The sequence below is a fragment of the Pocillopora verrucosa genome, chromosome 10, assembly GCF_036669915.1.
Source record: "Pocillopora verrucosa isolate sample1 chromosome 10, ASM3666991v2, whole genome shotgun sequence".
In the NCBI taxonomy this organism is placed as follows: Eukaryota; Metazoa; Cnidaria; class Anthozoa; order Scleractinia; family Pocilloporidae; genus Pocillopora; species Pocillopora verrucosa.
Genome location: NC_089321.1, coordinates 1,894,417 through 1,909,325, shown reverse-complemented (window position 1 = coordinate 1,909,325; position 14,909 = coordinate 1,894,417). Strand labels below are relative to the sequence as shown.

General features: G+C 36.8%; 1 long non-coding RNA gene across 1 annotated transcript; it reads left to right on the top strand.

Moving 5' to 3' along the window:
• The first annotated feature begins 918 nt into the window (after window positions 1-918).
• On the top strand, window positions 919-6,423 carry LOC131791223 (uncharacterized). Its single transcript, XR_010719029.1, has 4 exons — window positions 919-1,140; window positions 2,251-2,354; window positions 5,358-5,504; window positions 6,152-6,423. It is a non-coding gene; the product is annotated as an uncharacterized lncRNA (long non-coding RNA).
• Window positions 6,424-14,909: the final 8,486 nt, after the last annotated feature.

Sequence of the window (14,909 nt, the reverse complement as noted above, 5' to 3'; positions counted from 1 at the left end):
GATGATTGTTCTTTTCGAGGCTGAGAACCTCTGGTATAATTTTTAGGGAATTAACCAGAAAGGACCACGACGCTTTCGTCCTATTTTGAACATTCCTATTTTTTTTTTAATAGTTCCAATATTAAACTATTGCGTCCGGTGTTACTTGCCTCTCCTTCTTATTCATCGTCCCGGGAAGAAAGAAGGAAATCCAACATGGTGAAAAATAGAGAAAATTATCGATCTCACTTTGCCATTGAAACCTGAAAACGGGTACGGTCTCGTAGCTTCTCGACTTAAAAGCAAGTGTTTCGCTTTGATTATATTTGCATGGAAAAAGAATGGTTGCGCGGATGCACCACGCGTACACTTTTCGCAAAAAACTGAAGAACTACGACCTTGCCAAACAAGTACTTTGAATTTGATGTAAGGATAGGCTGTTCTATAGCTTTTATAGCCACACCTCCTCGTGCCCCGAGTATGTTTCGTACTGCACAACTGCAATGAGTGTTAGTTCAACAGCAACAAGTGACCCGAAATATATATCCGCGAAAGGCGACTCGCCCTGTGATCAGTTTAAACATGGTTGTTCTTAGCTCGCCAACAGATTAACAGAACAAACTAACGTATCAGCCACGCGTTGTTATCTTACTTTAGTACCAAATTCCTCTACCTAGTTTACAAGACGAAGTGTACCAACCGGAAGGGAGAATCAGAAATAGATCTTTGCGGTCAAGAGTTGTACTCTCTTTAACTGTAGAACGTACGTTGGTGCTTAACTGCGCGCGATTCTCCTAGCCTTGCGTAGTTGGTGCGTTACGGACTAAATCGCCTATGATTTTATGGCAGGTTCCTTCCTCATCATATCGGGAAGATCATGGGAACGAGTTTGATTACATCTCCCACAACCCTTTTCGAACGTAGATGAATTCAGCCATATTGCACATGTGGATAAAATGAGAGTACTCTATGCTGGACTAAAAGTTTGGTTATTTGATTATTCGAGTTTATTTAGCGTTTTATTTGTTTGTAACTTGGCAGAGGTAGCCCCTTCATCATGTATGCTTATGGGGCGTTGGCTGGAGTGCTTTGCTTGACTGCAAGCTGCCAGGCTAGGACAATCTGCAGTGTACAGAACATTGAACTAACAATTGAATGAAGGTAAATTTATCATTTTACGTGTAATTTTTGCATTTATTTCGATGTTGTGATGGTAAAACTTAGAGTAGCCGGAAATACCATGCTCTTCCAAGACCTCTCCATTTGTTCCATGTATCTGTGCTCTGAAAAGCGATATAATCTAATTATATCAACAATCACAACTTTTATTAAAATGACATTCAAATTAACTTGTGGCTGGGTAATCTACAGGGTAGTAAGAGTAGATTTTTCACATGATAAAACTAGATTTTTGATCATAGAGATATTTCATATCTCCACTCAATAAAAATTTAATTGGTAGCTCCAAGGTGATTTTTATGTCCCTGAGACCCTCAATGACTAGTAAATGCATGTGAAATATGAGGTCTTAAGGTGGAATATGAGGCAAACTTAATGTTTTCAGACTGCTTTTATTTTCTGGTGATTGCATGGTTACCCAACAACAACGTTCTGTGCTAAATTTGAGGTTATGGGAACAATGCATTTATAAGATATAGGGGAAGGAAGTTTTGTTTCTAAGGGCTAGCTACATTTTTTTATAGCTACAGCCGTGCACCACTTTGCTTCAGGTATATTCTGCACCAAATACAAATTTACACAAACAAAGTGCAGAACATCAAAAAGACTATTAATAATGGTAGAGTCCAATTCGGTCAGCAATCATATGAGTAAGTTAACAAAATCAGATGACCGAGAAGAGGGAGTCTGATTTGATTATCACTTGTATGACTGCTGACAAAATTGGACGACACAAAGTCCTGTTACCAATTGACTAAAACTATGACCAAATTTAAGAAAGAAATTAGTCTTTGATGATGCATTTTTATGAAAAAAAAACAACAGATAACTCAGTAAAATCTGCAACAACAAGGTGTGCGCATGACACGTACTGTCCACGTACAAAGGTATGACATGTCAAGTGTCCTATTACACTTCCCAGTTACAAGCATGACACACATACAACCCTATTATCACTCAAATCAGGCTGGTAACCAATCATGTTTTAGAAATTTGTTATAGTTTTGATTAGAGCCATGATAAAAATATTCTCCAAAGTGAATCCATTTTGTACAGTATGTAGGCTCAGTATCAATTTCTTATTTTCTGAAGGTCAAATGTCTGATGGGTGAATAAGTGGGCCAACTTAAAGATTCAAGCAGATCAAACCTGATGATGTTTGCTTTCCTCTGTGATCAAGCTGTTTTATGAACCAGGTAAACAAATACTTTTTTTATGCCAAGTTCTGTTCTGATGCAATTTAGCAATTGCTTGATGCTGCAAACTTAGTGCACATCAGTGTCAATGTGTGTAGAACATAAACTTGAAATTTACAGTAGACTTGCAGTGTATTATAACATACAATGAAATAAGGTTGATTTCTTTGTCATTTTTCATGGTGTTTTGTAACAGTTGACTGTCTGATTTGTGGGTCCAATAAAGAAAACTTTACAAGATATATGTATCCGAAAGCATAAAGCTGTATTAAAGAGTAATTTAAATCTTAAAAATGGTAAATTCTAGCATGGGGAAGGCCAAAACTAAGAAACATTTAAAAAGAGAGGGCTAATTAGAGCTTCTCATATATTTTTTGGGGACTGACAAAACAATTGACTTCTGTAATGACATCAAGAGATTGGCAAGCTACCTGCCTGTATGGCTGACTGAATGGCTGACCGACGGTCTGAATATCTGTGACTGACTGACTGACTGAGTGGTTGGCTGTCTGGTGTATGGCCAGTTACCTACATCAGGGCTTGAAATTAAAAAAATTCCAAGTTGCCTTTTGGTGATCATCAAAGACAAAATGGTCGCCAAATGCAAAAATGCAGTCACCAGATAGTACAAGAACAGAACCTCAGATTAGAGCCTCATTTAATTGGCATTGTTGTCCGGCTTCTGGTAGATTGTGGCTGTGGTTGTGGGACAGACCAAAATATTTGATCTTGAATAACTTAAAACATGAAAACATGAAAGAAAAAACCCTGGAAGACTTCTGCACGACAATCCTACCTTAAGCAGTAAGCAAACAAAGTAATGAGAACATTTCAGGGTTACTTTAGCCAGGAACAACTGCATCTGTCACATCACATGCAAGAAATCATACAATACAAACATTTTGAAAGACCTTGAAACACTGCTTGTTTGCATACTAACAACAATCATGCTTCCTGGTAATTTCTAGACTGCAGCAAATTATGAAATTCACATTATTACAGTTGATCTATTTAGGTTATTGTTTGCATGTTAATTGTTTGAGTCATTAATAAGAATTTTGTTTGTTAATGACACTACATAGGGTATTAATTTTCTAGAATTTAATAGATTATTAAATAAATAGGTAGCGAAAAGAAACAAATCAAAATACAAAAGTTGAGAAGAAAAAGGACACAATACAATTTTATAAAGACAAAAAAATTTCCATTTGTTCTTGAATTCCTTCTCCTTATTATGAGTGACTGCAATATATTTTTCTAGATTAATTTTTTCATGCACAAGTGAGACAAAATCATCAAATTGGTACGTTATGGTATTTAAAGCGTTAACATATAAGAAATATTTATCCAAAATAATGAGATGGTTGAGGGCCAAATCATAGGTGTGACAGCGAATAATTCAGTAATTCAGCAGCAGTTTCATATTACTAGAGATTGAGTACCACTCCTGGAATCTATTCCAAAAAGATCTTGTGTGCATGTAGTTTATAAACAAATGTCACAGGGCCTGACAGTCAGAAGGACAAAGGGACAGGAGGGCGAGGCAACTTTTTTCAAAGTAACAAGCTATTTTTTGGTAAAATTCAGTGAATGATTTTGTATTGGAACATTATCAATTTAATTTCTCTCACAGCTTTGAATGGTAGGAGGTAAATTTTAGTCAATTTTAGTGTATTCTTCTCTTGTGATAAATAATTCATGACTTTTGGTGTAGACTCATCTCACTTAGGGAAAGCCAGTTCCTTGCAACAGAATCTGTAACAGATCGCTTTTAAATTCAGCTGCCTTTCAACAAAATGTTGCGCCTGCAATCACCATGTAGAAGCCACTGTAATGTTCTCTCAGAAGTCACAATTTGAAAGCAATTTCAAGTTTTAACTTAAAGGTAAACAAACTTAATTTGCATTTCCTTTTGCAGAAAAGCAGAAATGAGACTTGTGAAATTGTTTCTCACCTTTAATCTTTTATTTATTAGAGGAACATGGTTGCTAAAGTGGCAACTAAACTCAAATTTTTAGTTGCCAAGTTAAAAGTTTTAGTTGCATTATTGGCAACCGTATCAGTCGCAATTTTGAGCCCTGTATATGTAGTTGAGAGACTAAGTGACTTAGTGTCTATCTGGCTGACTGATAAGCTGACAGATTGGTGGGCTGACTTACTGATTGAATGACCATATGATGGACTCGCTAACTGACTGACTGACTGGCTGACCAACTTTCTGATGAACAGCTGTTTACATGTAGTTCAGAGACTGACTACCAATTCGGTAGGCCTGTGCACTGACTTACCAGCTGACTGACTGATTGACTGACTGACTGACCTAATGACTGACCAACTGACTGACCAACTGACTGACCAACTGACTGGCTGGTTGATTCTCAATGGCTAAATCTCTGATATCTGACTAAGTGTCTGATTGTCTGATAAATTGAATGAACAATAATTGTGAAACATCATTTCTTACTGACTAGCTGAATGACTGACAACTGACCAACTGAATCTTTTACTTGCTGACTGACTGACTGACTGACAACTGATCAACTAAATCCTTTACTGGTTGGCTGACTGACAGACTGGTAGGCAGAATTACTGACTGGCTAGCTGGCACACAACAGAGTGACTTAAACTTACAGACTCTCTGACTGACTTACTGACCTGTGGACGTTATCAAGGCTAGCAGTGTAGTATTGTTTGTCAAAATCACCCACCAAACAGTCAATGGCTTCCCTGATTGTGAAAATGTAAAATAAGAACAGACAATGAAAATTGTTGTTGTTATTATCGTTAATCCTGTGGAGCCATGCAAATTGGGTATGGATGGAACAGTATCAAACTGAAAGTTCACTCACATGTTCTTAAAGCAGTCAACTATCACAAAATGTAAGAAAAGTGGCAACATATAGTTGTCAGCCTGAGAATTCTTACCATAGTGATACACAAGAAGCAGGAAAATGGACTGAAAATAAAAAAACCGAAGCCTTAACTTGTGGTGCCCAATTTTAGCGTATCGCCATTGAAAGCAAGGAAAGATGCTGAGTCCACCAGCCTGGCCTTACTCTATCACACAAACTTCACCATGGAGCACAAGTCACTATGTGAGGTCATAGATGAGGATGCCGATTACAGAAGCCCTCTCCAATTTGGAAACAAGTAAGTCCAATTTTTAGTGCCAAGAAAATTTTGGGAAAGGTCTCAATTTGGAAAACTCCGCTTGCTTTGTTTTTTAGACCATCTCAAATCATAAGACGTGAATTGTACTCTTTCAAATTTCAACACATGCAAGAGCGTCTTTATTCGGTGCGGAATGTAGTCTCCTTAGCATCCGTTGTTTGGTCTCGTCACGCAACGCGCTCTCTTCCCCCGAGAAGAGACTGAAAAACGGCTGCTAAATCGGATTCTTCGACCTTCTGAGATTTTCTCTCTAAAAGCAAGAGGAGTATTCATCGGCTTAAATAGAACTATAGAGAATTACGTGTAAGCTTGTAGAAACCTTAGTAATGCAACTATCATATTTGAATTTTTCATGCTCTCAGAGGAATTTTTGGTACGAAAGACAATAGTCTGTGGTGGTGTAGTAATAACCCGTCAGCTTAAGATTGAATAGTTCAGTTCTCGAACACCAAAACCAGGAAAGGTTAAATTTAACTTAAGTTTATTTCGACAACAACTTTTTTTTCATATTTTTCCGTAGTCTTCTTGAATTTTTCTTAATCCGTGTTTCTTTCTTCTCGTAATCTGTAGTCGTCAAACAAGTTTAGCGTTAGCTAATGATCTGTTTTATTTTTATTTTCTTGCAGAATGGTAACATCTCTGATGCTCCAAGCGCAAATGAAACAAGGACGTCTCTGATCCCAGTAGAAGACAGGATTTTTTTCGAAAGTTTCAACCAGGTTTAGCACATTTCTTTCTAGCATCTGGCGAGACAGGCCAGGAAGAATTTGTCAAACGTAAGCAAAAGCAAACGTTATTTCGTAATTTTATATAAAGGGCTGTTTTGAAAATACGGTTGCTTAAACACGCATGCACTAATTATTTTGATGATTGCATCTCTATAACATCTGTTTGAAAATGGTTAAATTTTCCCGCCAAAGACTTAGAAAAACTACAGGCACCTAAAATACGCATGCGCCGTTTTTTTTTTTAATTTATATATATTTTACCAATAAAAAGTACTTCTTTGCTTGTGAAGTGTCTTGAGTATTTGTTTTTATAATAAAGACTCGTTGAATGAACAGTTTTCTTTGTAATCTTTATTGTCTCAAAGCAAGTCAAATAACGATTGCGTTTCCTCTAATAAGTTTTTATTCAACTCATATCTTAATTAGTTAATTGAATCTCCATTCAATTGATTAAAAAGATGTCATAAAAAATTTTTTCGTATATATACTAAGACTTTTGGCGGGAAATTTTGGACCAATTTGCACAGAGTTTCCCCTAACAACTTTCTTGGCATAAAATTAAATAGGTTTCGTTTTTCAAATTTCCCGCCAAAAATATGTGAACATTACCTCGTGCAAAAAAATTCAAGACGAAGTAGTAATTTTCCATTGTATTTAAAAAATATTTAAGATGAATTTTCCTTTTTACGAAAATTAAATGGAACATAACTCTTAGAAACGTTTCGCTTCCGGATTCAATTTTTTTGCAGAGATAATGTTTTCGGCTTAAAAATACAGAGAAGCAACATACGGGGTTTAGAGTTTCCGATGAAATATTTCACGCCCGCGAGACACTATGCTTCCCACCTGTTGTTTTTTTTTTCCCTAATTAACTGCGAATTCTGAGCTCAAAACCCTTCATGTTGCTTCTGAAAGAAACAAAAATAGCATTTTCTGCTGTCAGCTTTCGTTTGTAACATAGGACAAATGAAACTTAAGCGTGCAACAAAGCTTTTTAAATAACTTTGATTTATCTTCGTGGCAAATTATTTTACTAAATCTTCACCTAGTAAACGTAAATAATCCTCTTCACTTCAAAATAGTTTGTTGTTATTTGCAATTTTCTGTGCAATTTGTCATTGAATTGATCATCAGTCGTAGACACGAGGAAGTGTTACTGTTCTTTTCAAAGAAAGGCTTATAATTTGACAGCCTTGCTTGATATCTGCTAAACCGTCCAGGGAGGAGCAAATTTTGCTTTTTTCTTGTAATTCGTCTTCAACCCGTTCCACTCATTCTGTTCAGTTTATAGTCTAGTCGAAGAGTGTTTTTCTTTGCAAGACATTTACAATCAATCTCTTGGCTCGATGTTCGTTAAAGAAAATTTTTGAACGAGAAATGTTTGCGTTTTACGAGCAGTTCGTCTATGAGTTGATTCTTTTATTCCGTTCTGTTGAATTGCTCTACTCTTTTCTGTCTAGAAGTTTTGGGAGGATAAAAAATTTGGTGATAAATTTGCTGTATAGCTGCGCAATCAAAAAGCTTTGTTTGTATTCAACAATCTTTAATGTGTCCTGGTGTCCCATATTACAGGAAAGACAAGCGCAAAATGTTATATTTCTTTCTTTAGCTAATTACAAATTACAGTAAAACAGTGTTTGGTTTAGAAAAAAAAAAGAATCTGAATTTTACTCCCTTGTTGAAAAACGAAAGTTAAGCTTTTATATTTGAGACAGACTTAAGAATACGAAATGTTGATAATGAGTGTTTGGTCACCCTCCAATTACGGTTAGGAACTAGGATGTTACAAAGATAATTAATTGTAAATACTCGGGCAATTAAGTCTAAATTTTTCCTCTCTTTCAATCGTTAAACTGAAAGATTTTTCTCAGACATTCCTCGACTGTTAGTTCGTTTTCTTGTAGTTCATTAATCACAACTTACATGCATTAACTGCCGCGGTTCATCAAGATCGTTCCATTTTAATTTTTTTCCAAACCAGACACTATTGTTTATAATTAACTATAACCGACAAGAGAACTTTAATAAAAAATGAATATTGCTTGTTGCTTTTAATTCACGTTTCGAAAACCTGAGGGAACTCATTGAATTTATTCGTCAATTGAAATTCACGTTCAGTTGAACGAAACATTATACGTTCTTGTTTAAAGGTATGATTAGTCAGTGATCGATCGATCGATCAATCGATTTTGAGTCAGTAGTCGTGTGGACTGTACTGCCTTCGGATTTTCGATGTTATGTCGTGAATAGGTCGTTTGTAAAGCACAAGTGTAGATATCAGTGTCCTATATTGACATTTGTCCTCAGCTGTTTCAATGAAGGTTGTCGGAAAAAAGCGTAGAAGTGCACAATAACTCCGAAAGGTATTGTGGGTTCAGGTTACGGCTACTTCAGAGAAATCTGAGAAAACTTCACTTCACTATGGACAAGGCATAGCGGGTTTAAAGATTTGATTTTGTTCCCAAGTTTGATTTATAATTATAAACTTGGTGAAAAAAAGAACGAACTACGATGTAAACTTGACGTTGGCGAATTCGAAGTGACGCAAAAAAAATGCCTGTTAGATTCGGGTACGATGGACGACATTTGTCGAGACGAGTCTGTTCTAGGTTGAATGATCAAGCTTACTAAAGCCACTCGTTGAAACTTGTTAGTGCTTCTGAAAAACTGAGCAGAATTCTAGTAAACAACGTGGTTGGTAAGTCAATAGTGCACAGAAATACAATAGCTGATATTAAAATGTCTGTTCCCCGTTCATGTTTAGTCAGTCTATAACAGTGACGAATGTCATAACAAAGTTGTTGCAAAAATGAAGAGTTCACGGCATAGCCTTGCATGTGTCTGGAATGATAGATATCGTCCCGATGTAGAAGTCAGTGTTCAGTTTGGTAAAATTTCCGCACAGCCCCATACTACATTATGCATTCAGTTCTTGGATAGAGAAAACAATGACAAAAAAATACATTGCCATTGGGAAAACAGATTTGGTTTACAATAGCATGGGGCTGTGCAGAAATTTTACCTAGTTTGTTTCAGTGGTCTCGGTGGTTCAATGAGTAGTTCCTTCAAGTAATATTGTTAGTAAATCAAGTTTTGCGCAGTTATTCTTTAAAAAAAGCCAAATGAAAACAAAAAAAAAACCATTGTTCTCTTGCCGATTATAATTTATCACATTAAAAGCCAGAGCAAACCTATGTAATTAAGGTGGTACTGTCGACTGTACGACATAACAGCTGATGTAAAAAATCAGTCCTAATTACCGAATGATTTCACTTTGAATTAAATGAACGAAAACGGAGAAATATTTCTTTCGTCATCTACTTTCCTAAATGACACGATGAATATACTTGTGGCAAATTGACTAATTATTAAGAAAAAATTTTTGTCGAAATTTTATGTGGTAACTACTTGATGCTTTTCTCTTCAAGAAAAATTCACTTCGTAAAATGTGAACATTTTTTAGTTTACTTGCAGTGCCACCTTAAGTACACTCTTGTTGCTGTGACATGTTAGAACTAGGCAACGTAGATAACATGGTGACTTTGAGGTACCGAGTGCTTTGCATTCATGAAAGTTAGACCGAAAAAACTTCAACCAAATATCAAATCGGCAAACTCGTTGATTTTGGGTCAAAAAATGAACAACCAGGTCTTATCACAACTGAAATGGAAACTAAGCGACTGAGGACATCGATTCAAATCGTAAACCCGTGTTTTCTTTTGTTTCAGGAACTACCAAATTATCACAGCTGAAATTTTTTTGACCATCGCCGAGATTGTATGTTGGTCTGTAAAACATCAGGCACCTCACTTAACTTCTTCAGTCACCATTTTACTACAAATAGAAAATAATTCAAAGTTCTTATCTTTGTCGAATCTTCTCGTCATTCCAGTGGTTCCACTTGTCTTTTGATAAGATTTTCCTCATCCTTCTTTCCTCTTCACCGAGATAGTTTCCTGAAACAAATGCAAAGCATTCTGCTGATAAGCAACGAGACAAATTTGGTTTACTGAGAAGTAATCTACGTAGTTCTCTAACTGGAAGTATATTAATGGAACGCAACCTGAACAAGTGTGCAAAGTTATTTTACCAAATTTTGCCACGATACGTAACTCTACAAGTAAAAGTGGAAGAAATTTCTGAAACACACCAGCAGATTCTACCACGACGACAATCTTTCAAGACATGAGAATAGATTAACTGTACGCACGTGGCCAGGTCGAGGACTTGAAATACGTTCTAGGTTTTCAGGTTAAGACGCTACAATTGCCTTATAAATTCTAAATTTTCAGTACATTTAGTCTAAGTTATCGCTAAAATGTTCTGGCCTCAGTGCAGAAATGAACTGTCTCTCCATCTTGCTCTCGAATTCGAGTTTAAGCGACTTGCGCCCAAAGCCAACTACTCGCACATGGTAACCGACCAAGATAACATTTTTACAGCTAAAGTCTATTTCCCAACGGGTGTACTGAATTTTACCTTTGCTGAAGAAGAGGACACATTTCTTTCTCGGTCGTGAAGCTTTCTTCAAGCGTCACCCAAACTCATTAATTTTGGTTCGTCTTCAGAACCTCGGCATTCACGTCTTCACACTTCGATGACAAGCTTGGTTTGAGTTCTTCAAATTTGCATGAAAATGGATTGGAAATAAACGCCAATCACTGACTATTATTCTGACGATTGCATCACAGATGTTGACGTGAGCACGACTTGAAGCACATTCTTAGCGGCCACCGGGCCAATCGGAGAGAAAGCCGTAACAATTGCGAACTCTCTGGTTTGCATTTCTGCACATTACAGGCCTATTAAACCAAATCGTTTTTACTTCTTTTTTTTTTTTTTTTTTTAAGATCGAGGAGTAAATTTTGCAGAAAAATTTTGTGCACTTATCTTCTGTGAGAATAACAAGGCTTGAACGGCAGGTTGTTTTGTTAGTCCTTTTTTTATACTTTGGTACCTCTTAATGAGTTGGGAAAAAGCAAGGAGAGACGATTTAAACGAAATGTGGATTTGAAATGAAAAGTTTAATTATACCATAGAGACCAGGGCAAGTTTGGAAAAAAAAGAAGGAAAACAAGAAAAATTCAGAAAAAGAAAGTCACAGTATGACTTCTTACCGATCCTGTGATGACTCGATCTCAACACGATCGGTCAGCAAGCGGAGCACACAGCCACTACACAACATCACAGAATGATAACGATTGTTGCTTTTAAGTATGTTGTAGTGATGCAAAGAGACCACGAAACTATTGGACAACCAAAACTACAGTAGTTCGGATAAATTGATCATAATGAGATACAAATAAATGGCTAAAAACAATTGTTAAAAAAGAGCGAAAGAAAGAAAGGAAACAGGAAAAAAAACCAACAACAACAAAGAAGGCACGCGTCGTGGTTCTCCACGTACCCTGAGAAACCGCTTGGCCTCCTGACAAATACACGGTACAGGAACAGCCCTTAGTAACTATTAGCTCAAGGTGACGTCAGTTGCTTGAGTCCACTCAAACCAAACCAGAGAAATTCAGCTAACCAAATAATGTAACTCCTCGCTTAAGGAAAATGCGCCTTCCTTGAGTCCCACAATTCAGCACCCCTGTTCTAGTTCCGGAACATTTCGACATCGACGGCAAAAAGACAATATTAAATCAATATGTTTTTAAATTGCTGGTGTAGTTCGGTAACAAATCAGTAAAACCTCAAAGTAAAAAAAACTTAACTCATATCTTTCTCCACACCTTCCTCCCCTCTTGAGTGCAATCTGTCAACTCTTCTTAATAATGCGTGCTCTGAGAACTGTATCCTCAAGAGAGGATTTTATTGTCGTGGATCACGGGTAGTTGTTACGGGCACAAAAAGCAATACTCAAATGAGTTTTTGGGGGACGTCAGAAACTTTCGAGTTCCAGTTGAAGAGTGCTTTAAACTCCATACACAGCGAATTCTAAAATCAAACAGTCAAAAAATGTGTATTCAAACTACAAATTTCCCTTCGGAGAACAGTGTCAGTGAGGTCCCTTCATAAGAAAAAAAAAAAAGTCATTATCGTAGAGGAGAAAGTTTCTTGCCATTTTAATACCAGTGTTACCCTCATTGAGACGAAGGTGAGACGGCGTAGAACTAGGTATTTTTACGTTCTCAAAAATTACTAGCGACCACTTTTTTTTCTACAAATAAACTCCCCTCAATATAATTGACACAAACAAGGATTGTCTCGTAAAGATGTAGACACAAACAAATCAACAGAGTACAATTTTGCAGAGTGGAGTTACACGACCTCCTCCAATCTAGCTGGTCATTTTTATTTACACGTGATTCTCTACTGTACAATTGTAATCACTCATCTTTGCGAAAACTTTTACTGTAGATAGAATCTCCAAAAAGGAAATGAGCAAATCCATAGGATTCTCTCTCTCATCGTATACGAATAAGAATGAGAATTATTTTCTCGTTAACTCACAGATTCACTCAGCTTGCACGCAGCAAACAAACCTTTTCTTAATTCCCTTTATCCGATTCCCAGCTTAACGAAAATAAAAATTAGTTTCTTGTCAGCTACACCTTGGTTTTCGGGTAGAACAGGTTACGTGACGAGAAGATGCAAAATGGTTATTCATTCTCTAGCGTTTTATTTCTTTTATTATATAACATTCTATGCAATATACAAACAATTGGTCGTCACATATACAACTAACTAAACATGACGAAATTCAGCGAGAAATTTGGACTCTCTCCAATTCTAAAACATAAGCCGGGGTGGGTTGAGGGGACAGTTCGTCTACTTAATGTAATCATTTTTGTCACTGAAGAGTATAACTTTCAAAAAACGAAAATATCGCAGAACGACAGAAAAAAACCTAATTTAACTGAACTCACACAGATATCATGTGATCTACAGTCTCTATTGTCGAAATAATTCTAAGTAAAAGTGAACTGCATCGGTGCCACGCTTACTGTTGTCTCCTTCGCAGCCGTTGTTTGGACTCATCACACAACGCCCTTTATTTCTCGCTTGAGAGAGAGCGCGTTGCGTGACGAGACCAAAAAACGGTTGCGAAAGAGACTACTCTTATTGCTGCTCCTTCAACAGAGAGAAAATCAAAATTATTCGTCTACAGTTAGTTACCTCAAAAATATAATTCCGCGTGATTTTACTACGAAAAGCAAACTGAAACTCTGTTTTACCTCCAATAGAACCTAACCAAAGATATATTTAGCGATCAATGTATCTGTGAAGATACATTGACCAAGAGAAAAAGATAATAATTAAAAGAGGGCTCCTTGATTGGTTGTTGCTTATCTGGACTTTGCCCTCTGTGTGTGAAATACGTGATAAAATGCAGGTTGTTTTACAAGGAATTAACACGCAATTGGATCAGTCCAAGGTAGCTTAAAGCGACTTTCATTCGTAGAAAAAGTCAAACGCGGGAGAATGGCGTGGAAAACTCAATATCAGTTGCATTTAGTTTCAAGAGGATTTTTTTTCGGTGGGGTTGGACAATAAATTAGTGATAAAATGCAGGCTGTTTACAAGAAAATAAAAAGTGATAGAGTGAAGTCCAATGTGGCAAAATGGAATTTGATTGGTTGAATACAATTCAAGCACGTGAAAAATTCCTAAATCTTCATGTAGTGCAATGATCGAGTATGTTATGGTTTGACTTAAGACGTTGTTTTCATGGTAGGTGATGGAATGTAAGTTGTTTGGCGTAAGCGTTGTGAATATGAGAGCGGAAAAGACACGTTTTAACTTAAAAATTTAAATACCAACCTTTCATATCCCGATAAATCTTGACCTTAATCGACGAGGCTCTTACGAAGGCCACAAACCATTACACTTAACAGATGAGCCCAAAGTTTCTGATTACGTCATTCTTTGTGCACAGCCCCCTCATCTATGATATCATTTGCAAGAAAACAATACCCAAACGCTGTGATTGGTGTAAGATATCCAAATGCGGCAATCCGATTGGTGCGAGATACATACCCTAATGCGACAATCTGATCGGTGCGAGATACATACCCTACTGCGGCGACCTGATTAGTGAGATACATATCCTAATGCGGCGATCTGATTGGTGCGAGCAACATACCACTCTACACGCTAACATAGTTATTTTTTTTTGTAAAAAAAAACTAGAAAATGCCAAACGATTATTTATACAATAAATAGATGAATAAATTCTTACGTATTTATGAAACGCTGCGCATTGAACATATGTCACGAACGATATAGGATATACAGTTTCTTCCCAAAGGAGAGTTGTCTTGTACGCCATTTCAGTTTAATTTTTAGCAAGAAAAGTGAAAATTGACGCCCGTTTAGAGCGGAATGAAGTCTTCCGTAGGAAAACAGCTTTAATGATCGCGCAACATCAAAATGTCATCAAACTAAATTGCTGATAAATGTTGATGAGTTTCGAAACGTATCATGCGCTCTAGCCAGTCTACAAATGAGAACGGACTCCTAAAGGTGTTAAAGAGAAAAATTGTTTACAACTGCAGGAGCCCATTACTTACACAAGTAATGGGCTCCTGACAACGGTCGACATAACATCTCCGTATAATTCACTACGCTATTCACTTTCGCTGAGAGGAACACGCTCTTTTTTGAACTGATTGAACACTTTAAATGGTAAACGCGTTTTTCTAGAGTTTCT